The sequence below is a fragment of the Toxotes jaculatrix genome, chromosome 7 (genome assembly GCF_017976425.1).
Source record: "Toxotes jaculatrix isolate fToxJac2 chromosome 7, fToxJac2.pri, whole genome shotgun sequence".
NCBI classification, from domain to species: domain Eukaryota; kingdom Metazoa; phylum Chordata; class Actinopteri; family Toxotidae; genus Toxotes; species Toxotes jaculatrix.
The window spans coordinates 12126885-12141447 of NC_054400.1; positions in this window are offsets into that span (position 1 = coordinate 12126885).

Genomic DNA, 14563 nt, shown 5'->3' on the forward strand with positions numbered 1-14563 from the left:
TTTTGTGAAATTCTGCTGACAAATAAACAAATACACCAACGAACAGACATGCATGAAAACATAACCTCCTTTGCAGGGGTAATAAACAAAACAAAAGTGAGCAAAAAGGTGGGTGGTGCTAAACAACTGACCTGGAGGATCTCACCCAAACAGCGCAAGCTGCTGGTTGTCATCCGTGTTTGTTTTGGTTCAAGAACACCTGCCACTTAGTGTTCTTGCAGGATATTCAAACCAAACCGAACTCCAGTTGTTACTGACCATCATTCAGTGAATTGTCTGTGGTGTATTTACTCAGTTGCAAGGTTTATTCTCTTTCTTTGGTGTCAAAGACTAAAAAAGGAATCAGTCGTTATGTGTGCTTCGTCCAGTCTTCGTTGGTGTCACCTGGCCTTTAGGTTTGTCCCAGGTTTTAGACTGAGAAAGGAAACCTAGTTTTGCATTTACACAGACTTTTGAGGAATCAGATGACAGCTCATTCCTACAGTTAATGCAGTGGCACTGTTTCTGTGTTTGCCATATGAAAACAAGTGACTGGTCTCCAATGTTTTTCTGCGCTCTATCCACTGCTTGTGGGTTCAGCTTCAGCTTCTTGTGGCCCTGAATAGCAATAATTGGGCAAAGGTGAGGAATGAAGAAGCTGGGTGGCCCACTCAACCAACCAGGAACGTTTCAGTCTGTGTGAAAGTGAAGATAGTTTTGTGGATTTTTTTTAGCCTATGTGGTATTGATATGGAGGTATAGATAGTAGCAGAACAGAGCAGCTGTTCAAATCAACTGTGTGTTAAATAACCAAGTCCAATCCCCTGCTTAATACTAACACCCACAACAAACAGACCAGCACTCTCTCTCCCCCTTGATGTAAACTGTAAATCTGATTAATTACTGTGAATGTATAATTCTCTGTCGATCCGCGGGTCTCATACGCAGACACTGGCACGAACACACGCACACGAACACAGAGTGTTGTACTGTATGAGGTGATTATATGGCAATTACAGCAGCCACAGTGACAAAATGAAAGCTGATCCTTGGAGAAAAAAAAAAGAGAAAATGTCACTCCAAGTTTTCAGTCTATCCAGAGATTTCTGAGCTCTGAATCACAGCATTCTCTTTTGATCATCACCGCTGCTGCCTCTCTCCGATACACAGATGGATTATTCCCTCTAAATCTCCAAAATCCCTAATCCTATTTATCTCAACGCCACACAAAAAAGGTGCTCTCTTCCCACTGCTCAGCTTATGTGTACAGTATGGATGTGAGCATACGTGTATTTCCACATTTATGAGGACCAGTTCAGGACATGAGAGTGACATTTCAGGTTGTTTTCACTTTGAAAATGCTTTGGTTTAGCATTTAAGGTTAAGTTTTAGTGTGTGCATGCATGGAATGTTATTAGTGACACTATTTCATCTAATTTTTGTTCATCATTATTTGTTTAATTTGCTCCAAATGTTCTTTCTTAAGGCTGCCTGAGTCAAACCAAATAGTAAAGACTGGCATAAATAAAATACTGTGAAACCGACTTTACTTAACTGGAATGAAAAATACACATTCATTTGGATTAGATAAGATTAAATTAGATAAGTAACAACACCTCATCACAAAGTATCTAATAAAAAGGATGCACCCAACATAAAGGATTATTGAAGAGTATTTCTCAAATTTTGTGTTGTTTTCATGCAGAATTTGTTCTGTTCTTACCATAAAAATGCTGTTTAATGCAGCTTCAAGTTGATAATTGACACTTACTAGCAAGTCCTACAACCCATATTTCTGATTATCGTGGAGTCCTAGATTGCTGCTTTTATTAATTTTGCAGCTGCATTTCAGCTGGAGATGTGTCATGTAGTTTTTCATCGCTTAGAATGAAAGTCAGACTTAGTCATCATTGTTCTACTGTTTAACTTTTCTTCACTGAGTTTTGTGGACATTACTTAAATGGAGCAGAACAGTAGAAGGAAGAAAAGCTACAATACACCCAGATTAAATTCAATTCACAAAAATACAAGTAAGGCGATAATGAGAGCGCAGCTGCTGCCAGTATGAATAAAACCGGGCCTTTAAAACCATTACATCCTGTTATTCTGTCTTCAATCCTCCTCCTCCTCTTTTTCATTCTCCTCCTTTCTCTAGTCCTCCTCTCAGTCTCATTTATGTTTCCCTCCTCCCTCTGTTCCACCTTCCTCCAAAGACTTTGTCTACCAAGATGTTTTTTCCTTTTCTTATGTTTTCTCTTTTTGTCCCTCCAGGCCCCACACTCCCTCCTTCCCTCATCTTTCACTTTGTTTTCCACAAGTCCCCAGTTATCTCTTATGTGGTAAACCGATTTCCTCTCTCCCCTCCTCTCCTCTCAGGAAGTACACCCTCCTTTCCTCTCCTCTATCTCCCCTGAGCTTATTTGCTTTTCCCCTTTTCTTCCCTTTTTTTTTGCCCCAACCTCCCTAGGTAGTCCACTGTGTTTTGCACCTGTGTGTGTGTGTGTGTGTGCGCGCGTGCGTGTGTGAGAGAGAGAGAGAGAGTGTGTGTGCGTGTGAGTGTGTGCTAATGAGCTTAGAGCTGTCTCCCTCCCAAGGTGAGGTGCCATGCTGAGGTGATCAGCACTGCTGGAGCTGCAGGTATCAACCACAAACACCTGCCTGGTTGAGTACTACCACACACACACACACACACACACACACACACACAAAGTCATTTCCCCTCACATACATGCACACCCATACATGAGAGGAAAATAATTTCCTAGCTCCTTCTCTCGTACACATCTAAATGCAGAATAAATCTTTACTTTTCTCTCACACACAAACCGAATACAAACACACACACGCATTAAATACAGTACGCTTTTTTCCCTCTCTCTCATACGCACACACACGCGCACACACAGCCGACTGCTGCACAAGGCCGATAGCACAACTCTGTCCTGTCAACATGCAGGATAATCAGCTGCTGGGGATTGTGGGTAAGCTGTAATAATCCCTCGCATGGAATATGGAAAGCATCAGAGAGTTATTCAATAGGACAGAGATAAAGGTTTGTGCATGTTTGTGTGTATGTGTGTGCGTGTGTGTGAGTGAGAGAGTGAGTGAGGCTTTTCCATCTTTAATATGCATCTTCACCTGAAGCTAACTGTCAGTCGGCGTTATTGAAAACACACACACACACACACACACACACACACACACACACACACACACCAGTCTACACCAGCAGCTGCACATCAGCCCAGCCCCTTTCCAGAGAACCTACAGCTGCTGAAATGTTCCCTGCCAGAGCAACTAAGTCTTAATTAAGAAGTACAACCTGAACAAGCCTCATTTAGTCAGAGGAACACCAGAGAAGACTGCATCATATTTATCTGTCAAGAGGGAAACTCTTTGCACAAAAGAGCCTCCAGCTCACATCTTCATCAAAGCAGCGTCACAGTGTTACGGTCAAATTAAGATTTCATTTAACAAAATCTGCCTGTTGTCATGTATGTGGGTCCTTTATGTGCCTGTTATCTGCAAGTGACTAACGTGCAGAGTTTGTTCCTCCTACTTTGAGCCGTCAAAGGTTCAAAGAGGAATTCTTTTTGTCAAAATGTGTTCCTTACAGTGAATGGGTTTTTAATATAAACTCTCATAATGCCTTTCCACAGGCTTGTCAGCAAAAAAAAAAAGATTTCTCAGTGGTTGACGATTTTGCATAGAGCTCTGTCTTTTTGTAGAGCAGCTGTCCTGAAAAATAATCCAATTTTTCCACAGGGTATTATACAGCCAGTTCTTTTTGAATACAATGAAGATCCACGAGGGTTCAGGTGAAACTGTACTGGATTATTTGATGTTCTAATAATCACCATGCACACATCCGCTACTCTCTAACTCACATTTGGTGTATTTATTGTATACAATTATGAGATGTACTCCGATTCAAATGTTCCATGCATTGTAAATAAATGTCACGTAAGTCTTGCATTTAGTTTATCGTCACTTATTCTAACACCTAAACTACTGATATGAACTATTATCCTCATAATTAGAAAACTAATTAAAATATGTTGGCATATGTATTTACTGTGGTGCTCAGTGATGATAGAGGTTAAATAATCAGATTATGTTTTCAATTCAAATTGTCAGAAATATTAGTGGATGAGAGGAGAGGGATGTGTACAAAGGAACAGCTTCTAAAAGAATTTCCCATTGAAAATATCTGCTGATATCCACAATATATTTTGTATATTTGTTGTTTTGTTAGATCCAATGGCATTTGCAAGAAAACATGTTGTATAGTGACGTTTCTTTCTCTATCAACCTTCTATGATTTTATTACACACTTTTTCTAATTTGTGTGTGTGCATCGAAATCCCATTTGTGTTCTTTAGTCCTAGTACATTTAACTTTATCTACTGTTTATTTTTGCGTTAATCTTACAGCAACGTAAGTTCCCTCAATAACTGTGATTCATGAGACTAAACTTGAGTTCGTTTTTTGTGAGTAGGACAACAAAACACCCAGTTGTAGCATTGATCAGAAAATTGGTGAGCAGTTTTCAGACACACAGCTCCAGGACAGTTCTACCTAAGGACTGAAGTCATAGCTATAAACTAGGGTCTGCTGATCAGAGACACTGATAATCTTTGCCATGAATCATTTCAACTAATACCAACTGTGAACGCTTGAACACACACACACACATTTATAGTCCACAGTAGATTGAAAAAAAAAAAAGGAATAAGAAACTTTCTCATCAGGATACAAAGGAAATGAAAACTCCTTTGTCACCCTCTGGGCCATGCTAATCCTCTATCTTTATTCTTTTAGACTTGGCTAAACACACACACTCAGAGAGCAACAGACAAAATTTTCCATAATTATACCGGAGGAAAGAGCTAACAGCGGATACAGATCCTAAACGGTGTGGGTCCTCCCCAGTGTCCGGATTTTCAAGGGTTTTAATCAGTTAAATATGTGCGTGGCTACGTGGCTAATCTGCTGGTTAATCTCACTAACACTTTTTATGGGATTGCTCGCTGCGGCGGGGATTACCGCACCACAGATCACAACCTGATTTCCATAATCCTCCGCTTCTGATAAAAGTCTGTTTGTCCCCCATCCTGTCCTTTTGTCAGACTGTGAAACATCACTATTTGTTTCATTTATTTTTCGGGTGTAGTTACTCCAAAGGCGTTCTTCTTCTAAAGAGTCAGACAAACTCAGTGTCTCATTCAGCCAGTCTTGACCTCATAATAATCTTAATGGATATCAAACACTGTATTCTAAACATTTACTATTATTATTATTTTGGTTATTTCTTGATATTGTTAATACTGCGAGTCACCTTTGTCTCTGCTGTGTGATGTTAATTGAAACTGGGGTTTTGATGAAAATGAAATTGGTAGCTATATTTGAATGGTGCATAGTATATGAAGAATGTGGACTATGTGGAGTCAAGCACATTTTCTTTTTATATAAAACAAGACCAAACCAGATTCGACCATGGTAAATAAATCATTCACATAAAATGTAATCAGTGTAGTTATACATATTCATGACAGAAAATATCTAATGCAAAATAATTCTGAAGTTAATCAAGTAGTGTGACCGAAGTCTCACATTTACTGCTACCTAAGACTGACATTTGTAGTTTTGATTTTAAGAAATTTTGTACAGACATTTATGTAACACATAGGATGAATTTTAATAGATTTTCTGATTGATCTAAAGTCATTATCAGATCTCAATTTTTTTCCCATCATCCTCAGCTGTCCTTTATGTTTAGAGCTAATTAGCAGATTTTAGCATGCTAACATGCTAGACTAAGATGGCAAACATGGTAAACATTATACCTGCATAGTGTTAGCATGTTAGCATTGCCAATGTGAGCATGCCAATATTAGCATTTAGCTCAAAGTAGAGCCCCACAGAGCTACTAGCTCTCAGGTTTATTTTGACATTACTGATTTTACATTTGTTATTTTTGTTGTACAAATGCATTAGAATAATTTAGAATAAATTAGAATTTACAACAATTAGTAGTTGGAAGTGATGTGGAATAGGTGTGGGATGTGTTAATGGTATATTTGTCAGAGCTGAATCCTGAACGACTAGCTGCTCAGAGCTTTGAGTAATGTGAACTCTGAGTGCTGAGTAACACTTTACAATTGAAGTATTGGTTTTCTTAACACAAAGCATTCAGTGTAGATGAGTTTTTAGGTTCCAAATTGCTGGTAGCATCATATCCCATGATCATAATGCTGACTGTGAGGATGATGATGGTGGTTGAGCATAATCATAATGATAACAATTAGGGTTAAAACACATAAACATTCATTTTATCACCTCAAAAAGCAGCATTTTGAATGTATGTACTGTATGTGCACATGTTGGTCCATGCATTTGCCAGTGTGATTTCTTTTTTTATCTCTTGCTGTCTCTCTCCACTAGCCTCCATTTTCTGCTCCGAGGGTCCGGAGAATCCCCTCATGTGGAGAGAAGCTATGATAAAGTAAGCAGAAGAGAAGTGGGGGAGGGAGGGGGAGAGGGAAGGGAGGGGGAGGAAGCGAGGAGATGGGAAAGAAAAAGGAAAAGAGAAGGGAGGGAAGTTCTGGGGAGGAGGGAGAGGAGGTAGGGATGTTGGAGGCAGAGGAAGACTGAGAATTAGGCAGGGAGTTGAGTATGATCAGGGGAGGGGAGACAGAAAAAAGGCTAACGGGGGGAGGAGAACGAGAGGAGGAAAGAAGGAGGAGGGACAGAGAGGGAGTGCAGGCGTTCAGTGGTGATGGCGGTGGAAATGGGGGTTTAACTGTATTACACTCTGGCAGCTCCATCTCCATCACTTTGTGGGTGAGTGTGTAAGCGCATGTGTTTACTTGAAGACCCTGTGTGTGCGTGTGTGTGTGTAAAATGTGTGTGTGTTACTATCACACCCACAGGGCCTTTACTCTGTCAGTGCTCAGCGATAATCAGCCTCCATCTCTCTCCTGATCCATCTCCACCTCTATCTCTCCCCTGCCACTATCACTCACCTCGCCCCCCCCCCCCCCCCCCCCCCCCCCCCCCCCCACTGCTTTCACCTACATTTTTCACTCTCCTCACACCCACTCCTCCCACTTCACACAAACACACACACACACATGCCCAGATAGTGTAGACTAATGTGCGTGTGTCCGTGTGTGTGAATTGATTCAGCCTCTGCCCTTTCTAAGCATTCTACAAGCTCCATTGGCCTCTCTCTCTCCACTGAGCAGCATCTGTTTCACACTTCACTACTGCTGTATGCCCTATCACTCCATCTCTCTCTCTCTCCCCCCTCTCTCTCTCTGAGGCCTCATATGTCTCTCTCTCCTTGGCTGCCCTCTCTCTTTTGTCATTTACTGCTTCCCGTATTCTCACACTCTGTTTTGCAAATCTGATTTATTTCAATTCCTCTGCCTCGCTCTGTTTTTTCTCTCTCTCCACCCCCTCTGTGCTCCATATTGATTAACGCTCAGTTGGACTGAGTGAAAAATCGTAAGAGTTTACAGTACATCGATAATAGGGGCTTAATTGTAGGTTTTGATGGCTTCCTGGAGGGATCCTGGGTTTAAAAAGCCTAATTGTTCAATGGCTTATGGTCCTATGACTGATCTAGTCCATTGGCCAGATGGGGAAGATCATGGTTTCCATTAAATGTTAATTCAGTAAACATGTCATGTTACTTAAGTCACTGTTGGCTTTTTAAGTATTAAACCAAACCGCGATCTTTACTGAGCCTTTATCAAGTGCTGTCAATGGCTAAACAGAACCATAAAAAGGTTTTTTGTGTTTTATGAACACAAGTTGTTGTAAGAGTGGAAATTGTAGGGAAAACAAATCAAGCATTTCAAACATCAATACATGAGAAAAAAATTTGATGATCCATTTTTCAACTTGGCAGAAACTTTTAGGAGCTATGTTAAGGTTATAAGACAATTGTGGTCATGCTTAAGAGACAGAACGCTGACTGTCCATTGTAGATAGGAAACAAACGATTGTCCAGGAAGGTTTCATATTACATGTACAATAGCTAAGGAGCACAACCTTTTCTTCATGGCTGTCTTGTATCCATGTTGCCATAAACAAAACCAGCTACAGTAGCTTTGCACAGCCTGCAAATAATCACTATCACATGAGTGTGCTTGAATCAGTGAATCAGTACAACCTCATTATTGGCAAAAACCTTTCACTCCTCGGCTGCATAATGAAATTTAAATGTCTATATTTGTAGTTATGTTACAGGAAATGTTTCTTTATGTAACTTTTCATTGCTAAAGGAAATTCATGTCAACAAACCCGCCATGAAAATTACATTATACCACTGGTAGCACAGGTAAGTTAAAGCAGAGAGTGGTGGCTGCAGTGTTTGTTCTTTTGAGACTCCAGTGATAGAAAAGCTTTTTTCTTCTGTTATCGTGATGCTGTCAGGTAGCACTGACTCTGAATAAAGGCAGTTAGTGTGCATCTCTAATTTCCTCAGGAGAGACCGCAAGACAGGCTGTGACTCACAGCTCAGAGAGGAGATAATTACTGTTTCCTCCTCACCTCTCTTCCTCTCTCCTCTCCACCTCCTCCATCCCTCCCTCAACTTTCTCTCTTTTTTTTCACTGCTCTTCCTCTCCAGCTGAGTGATTACCCCTCATTAAAAATCAGAATAAAACATTGTTAGCGCAGATCGTTAGGGCGCTCTCTCCCGCCTCTCTCTCACCCACTACTCCGTTGTTAGCACTCAGCGCGGGCACTAAATGAGTGGCCTTTGAGGAATGTTATTCTAATTCCAATTAGCTCTCCAGGCTTGGAGGGGAGCCAAGTCCCCGAGAAAAACACTAAAGCTACGGGCACGCGCGCGCCAATGAGAAGCAAATAAGGGTATACACACAGAAGAGCAAGCACACACACACGCTTGAAACAAAACAGGCACACACATACATGCATAAATACACTGAAGTGATGTGCACACTCATTTTCAAGAGACCAAACACACACACACACAAACTCACACACTCAAGTGACACACACAGAACACTCTGAGAATAGCAGCGGCTAATGGCTTTGGCAGCACTCTCACAGGGACCTGAAGAGCAATTAGGCTCCAAACTACACATTGTAAATCCCCTCTGATTACTGTGTGTGTGTGTCTGTGTGTCTCTGTGTGTGTCTGTGTGTGTTAAGCGGTGTTTATCTGCCACCAATTACCTCGCCCTGCCACAAGAGACGCACACTGGATAAATGGAATCAATAAACACACACACACAGAAACACAGGCAAACTTAGGCACAAACGCGCACACACACTCATTCAGTTCATGCACTCAGGTAAATGTGCACAGTCATACAGTGAGCAGGACACACACACACACACACAATCACAAATACACACTCACAGAGTAGCTGTCTTATCAGTTTATGTTGGTGTGACTGGAGGATTTAGTCACATGACCTGCAAGACAGGAGCAGCCAGGCGCCAAAACTAATTTCCACCTTCAAAGACTCCCTTATCTCCTCAGACGCTGCATGTATATATGTGTGTGTGTTTGCCTGCATGTGTGTATGAGAGTGTGAGTGTGTGGTTGATGATCTGATGTCCTCTGACAGAAAGACTCGCAGCAAATCATGTATCACTGTCTCATCTGCATCAACCACGCACGCACACACACACACACACACACACACACACATAGAGAAAGAAAATAGAGTGAGACAGACAGATATATAGAGGGACGGATCAAGAGAGAGGGCACACACACACACACACACACACACACGCACACACATGCACACCAGTGCACGCGGAGGTGGAGATGCAGATAGGGCAAGTGAAGGATGTGAAGCGTGGAAAGAGATGGATTTAAAGAGGGAGGGAGACACAAAGAAGAGCAGCATCTGATTCACTGTCATATTCTTTCAAACAACAGATAAAAAGACTCTGACAAGCCAAAGTTCAGGAGACGAAAAGACAACAATCTGTATTCCAACAGCTTGTGTTTCACAGGGGCCTCTGAGGTAGCAACGCTTGTCCAACCTGTGAAGGAAAATATCAAAGGTGAGCTTGAGGAGAAAACAACCAGCTGAAAAACAGCACACCTGGAGGTACGAGGTTTTCAAGCGACACCAGCAGTGGTGTGTTGTATATTTCATGGTGCTCTTTTGAAGTTGTCCCTACATTTTCCACCGGCTCTTCAAAGGTCAGACTGCAACTGCGTTTCATCATCCCACCCCCACCCCCTTGTACACCATGACTTTCTCCATCTCCTCTCCGCTCTCACTGATGCTTCATTCATGTTGTATTCTCTCTGTTCACCCCGTTTTTCTGGCTCTTTCTCTACCAGCAGTGATATTTCTCAAATCAGAATGAAATCAAATCACATTTGATGCTTGGTGACCGATCCGTGTTGCTCAAAAGACACGCAAAGAGAGGAGGTGCAGGATGTCGTGTGGGAGAGCGTGAGCCTTCACAACCTCCCTGATGAACAACAAATCAAAACAGAGATCAGAGGAGAGTATATGTCTGTGTGTATGTGGGTGTAAAGGCAAGAAGGAAACAGATGCTACGTGCTTGACATACGGTATGTGTGTATCAGATACTTTATATACTATATGTTTAAATGCTCATGTTCAAGTGAACAGTTGTGCTTCATTATTTCCAGTCTAATTGTCTTCTAGGAATCATTTACTTGAAAATAGATGTGTAATGTAAAATAACTGCAAATTAGCTAATTAATTATCAGGTGAGTCAGAGTGGCGACTCTCCATCATTAGCTGTAATTGCCCTGCTAATGATACACACAAAGTCAGTCAGGGTTTTTTTGGTGCATCTATTCACTGTGTGTGTGTATGTGTGTGTGTGTGTGTGTGTGTGTGTGTGTGCAGGATATTCTTCATACATGCATTTGTGTGTGTGTGACCTACAGTAGCTGTTCATGTGTCCTTTTCTCTGTGTGTGTGTGTGTGTGTGCGTGTGTGTGTGTGCACGTGTGTCTGCTTTGCTGTGTGCAATTTGTTGTCCACATCATATCCATTAGCATCCTCCTGACCTGGAGCTGTTCCAGCCAATCAGATTTTAGCGTGCTGTCAGCAGGTGTCGTCAGCTCACTGTGAGATTTATCAAAATGACAGAGCGCACAGCACAGCACAACAGCAGCATTTATCTCTCTCCCTCTCTCTCACACACATGCACACACACACACTCCCTCACACAGACATCAGAGCACCGCATGAGAATCACATCAGCATCACTTTATGTTCTGCAGAAGCAAAGGACGCTCATGCTGAAGAAGACAAACTAGAATGGCACTCAGTAGCGCACATACCTCCACCAAGGCCATACAATCCTACACATGTCTATCGCACATTAATGAAATATAAAACGAAAATTGTAGTCTTATAAATGTTTTATTTGTCATAAACATAGTAAGTACAACTCTGTGTATAATGTTTGATAAAAACTGTGACTTGAAATTTCCTCATAACTGTAGTGCTGAACATCTGCACTGAAGACAAAACTTTTATGAGAGTATAACAAATGGTCAGTATCTCAGAGCTGAGATAAAATCTCACAATGAATGAATAGATGAACAGATGAATAGATGCCTTGAATGTGTTCCACTAGTGATTGCTACTCATTTTAATATGTCAAAATTCTCTAAATACAACCTCTGGTTCTATCTCTGACATGTGAATGGCTTCAAATTGCTTTTTTTTTAGGTTCATTTCGCACAAAATGTTCTCACATTGTGAGATTTCTCCCCTCAGGTCAATCCTCACCCTGATACACCACAGCACACCACAGACCATGCCACCCATGACCTTTGGCCTTTCACTGTGCCACGACCCCATCATGATGATGTACAGCAAGCTCATCATCTCCATGGTAACATGAACTAGTTGCACGGAGCAGCACCACAGGGGAGGGTTTGCACGTGTGTGTGTGTGTGTGTGTGTCTTTTTTTGTGCATTTGTGTGTGTGATGACGCTCAATCAGTGAAGGGGGTGGGGACTGGACACACGCACACACACACACACACACACACACACACACACACACACACACACACACACACATACACACACACACACAGACACTAATAGGGCTCTCCATCTGTCTATGTAAATCAATCCTGACCTTTGTTGAACTCTGGCTGTGCAGTTTGACAGTTAATCACTTGATAAGTGTGTTATGCTTGTGTGAGCGTGTGCGTGTGTCTGTGTGTACAAGTGTTTTCATTTTTTTTTTTGTGTGTGTGTGTCTGACTGTCTGCGTGGGTGCATGCATGTGTGTGTAAGCTATTGTTTCTTGTTTAGTGTAATTGAGTACAGAAAAACAGCAGGCCACCAAATCATCAGGCAAGATGGCAGTGGCACAGTGCGTGTGTGCATGCGTGTGCATCTGTAAGAAAGAAAGAGAAAGAATGAGCAAAAGAAATGATGGTTGGATATTTTTTTGACCTCGGTGGGATTCAAACAAACAAGTGATTGGCATGTCCATCAATGAGAACAATGAATGTAGTAATGTGTAGACAAGTATTTGTGTTACAGATAATTAGAGTTTCATCTGCAAGTATCTCTATTAGGAACCATGTTTTTGTTGTTTAGTTTACAACTGCTTTTGCATAAACCAAAGAGTGTATAAGGTTGTGTGGTGCTGTAAGCTTCTCCCTGAAGAATGCAAAATGCAAATGTAGCCAGTGCTGAAAAATATTTTTCTTATCCATCAACAATGGAGGAAAAACAGAAACACTACACACTGTTTTTCAGTACATCCCTTTATGGAGATCAAGTGCTTAAAACCCAGCTTGAATCTTTGTCTGCTATTAATAGTTTTGGGGGGGGGGGGGGACACATTAAAGGATAGGCTGGCAATATTCTATATATTTTTGACTGCCAACAAATCCCATGAAAACACAAAAACAAACAATAACTTGATCCTTACAAGTTATAGTGTAGTGTAAGTCTGTTATCTGTTCTATTATTCCTCTGTGCCATAGAATATGTTGTCCAAAAACTGTTAAAATGTATTTTTTCTTTATTATGATGAACATGGACACCCTTTTATTTGCTAAAACTGGCCATAGTGAATCAAATTAATGTTAATAATTCAGAACTGGACAACAGTGTCACCCCGACTTCCTTCAGCAAAGTAATAGTATTTGTGATGGCAGCTGCTTTGGACCAAATCTAGGTTACATTCCTGTGTGAACAACATGTCGATATCGGCTGCTATCGTTTGTGATGAGGGTGGTCAATACGTCAATACAGTTCTAGACAAAATCTCTATATTGTTCTGTGGGCACGGAGGGTCATAGTGTCGGAAGGTGACTGCACTGTGTGCAGACACACACACATACAGATGTCAGTGGGCTGCCAGTGGGTTTGATAGATGAATGTAAATGCACACAATCTGTTTTTTTTACACTGTGGCTCAGATAATCCACATGGAATCTGATTTTTAGCAGTTGAAAGGTCATTTTTAAATTCCAGGTGGAATTGCTGCCTCAGACAGGAATACTGATGCCTGGTCTCTGAGGGGGATTCAGTTTATTGAGAGGGACTCTGTGGACATCGACTGCAGCTGGAGCTCATTGACAAGACATCAACAAAACACTGTTTAGACACTGTGAATAATACAGCCTGGCAACCCCCGCCATCGGCCCATCAAATACTGTCATGTCGACTTTGATTCTTCCCACCAAAGACTTTTAAAAATACTGTATAGACTTGAACAATACACCAGTACTGAAGTAGCGCCACGCACACAAACACACAAACACACACACACACACACACACACACACACAAAAGTGTTCTCAGATTAACCTAATCAAGCTAATCTGTCAGATTAACACACATTATAAAATGGCCACTAATCCCCATCCGTCCTTCTACAGAGCTAACTGAGCGGTCGCTGAGATAAACATAAGAGCAGCATCTCCTCTGTCATTAGACTAAAACACACAAAGTTTATAAATCAGGCCGATGGTTTTGGTTAGAGAACGAACAAAACTGTTACCTATCATCACTTTATTGTCGTGTAAGTTGTTTCAGAGGTATGACATGTAACAGGAAACAGAGAGAAATACTGTGATGTTTTGCTTTCTGTAAAACCAAAAAATAAAACTTAAATGTGGTGTTGGTTTCGCAAATTTGCAAACTTATCCATTTAGACAGATTTTAGTATTTGGTCAACACATATAGAATACTACTGGACTGTAAATATTACAGGCACAGTACAACAAGCCAGTCTTGTATTATGGGAGGCTGCTGCCCTCTTGCCTGCAGTGGTGGAATAACAGTGCTGTTGTGGTGTGTAATAGTGTTAACAATCAGCTGAATTTACATAAACTCAGAAAAACTGATGTTTACATCTTTTTTTTTTAAACAGTAGTAATTTAGAGAACAAAATATTTTTAAAAAATGTTTCCAAGATCAAAATCTGTGTGAAGTTAAAATGAATTCAGAAACAGTTCCAGTTACAGATGCTGTGACACTAAATATACCTTTAATACTGAAAGCGTAAGATCTGTTTACAGCCCCCCCCAACACCCCATCCCCCAGTGCACACACATGTAGCGTGT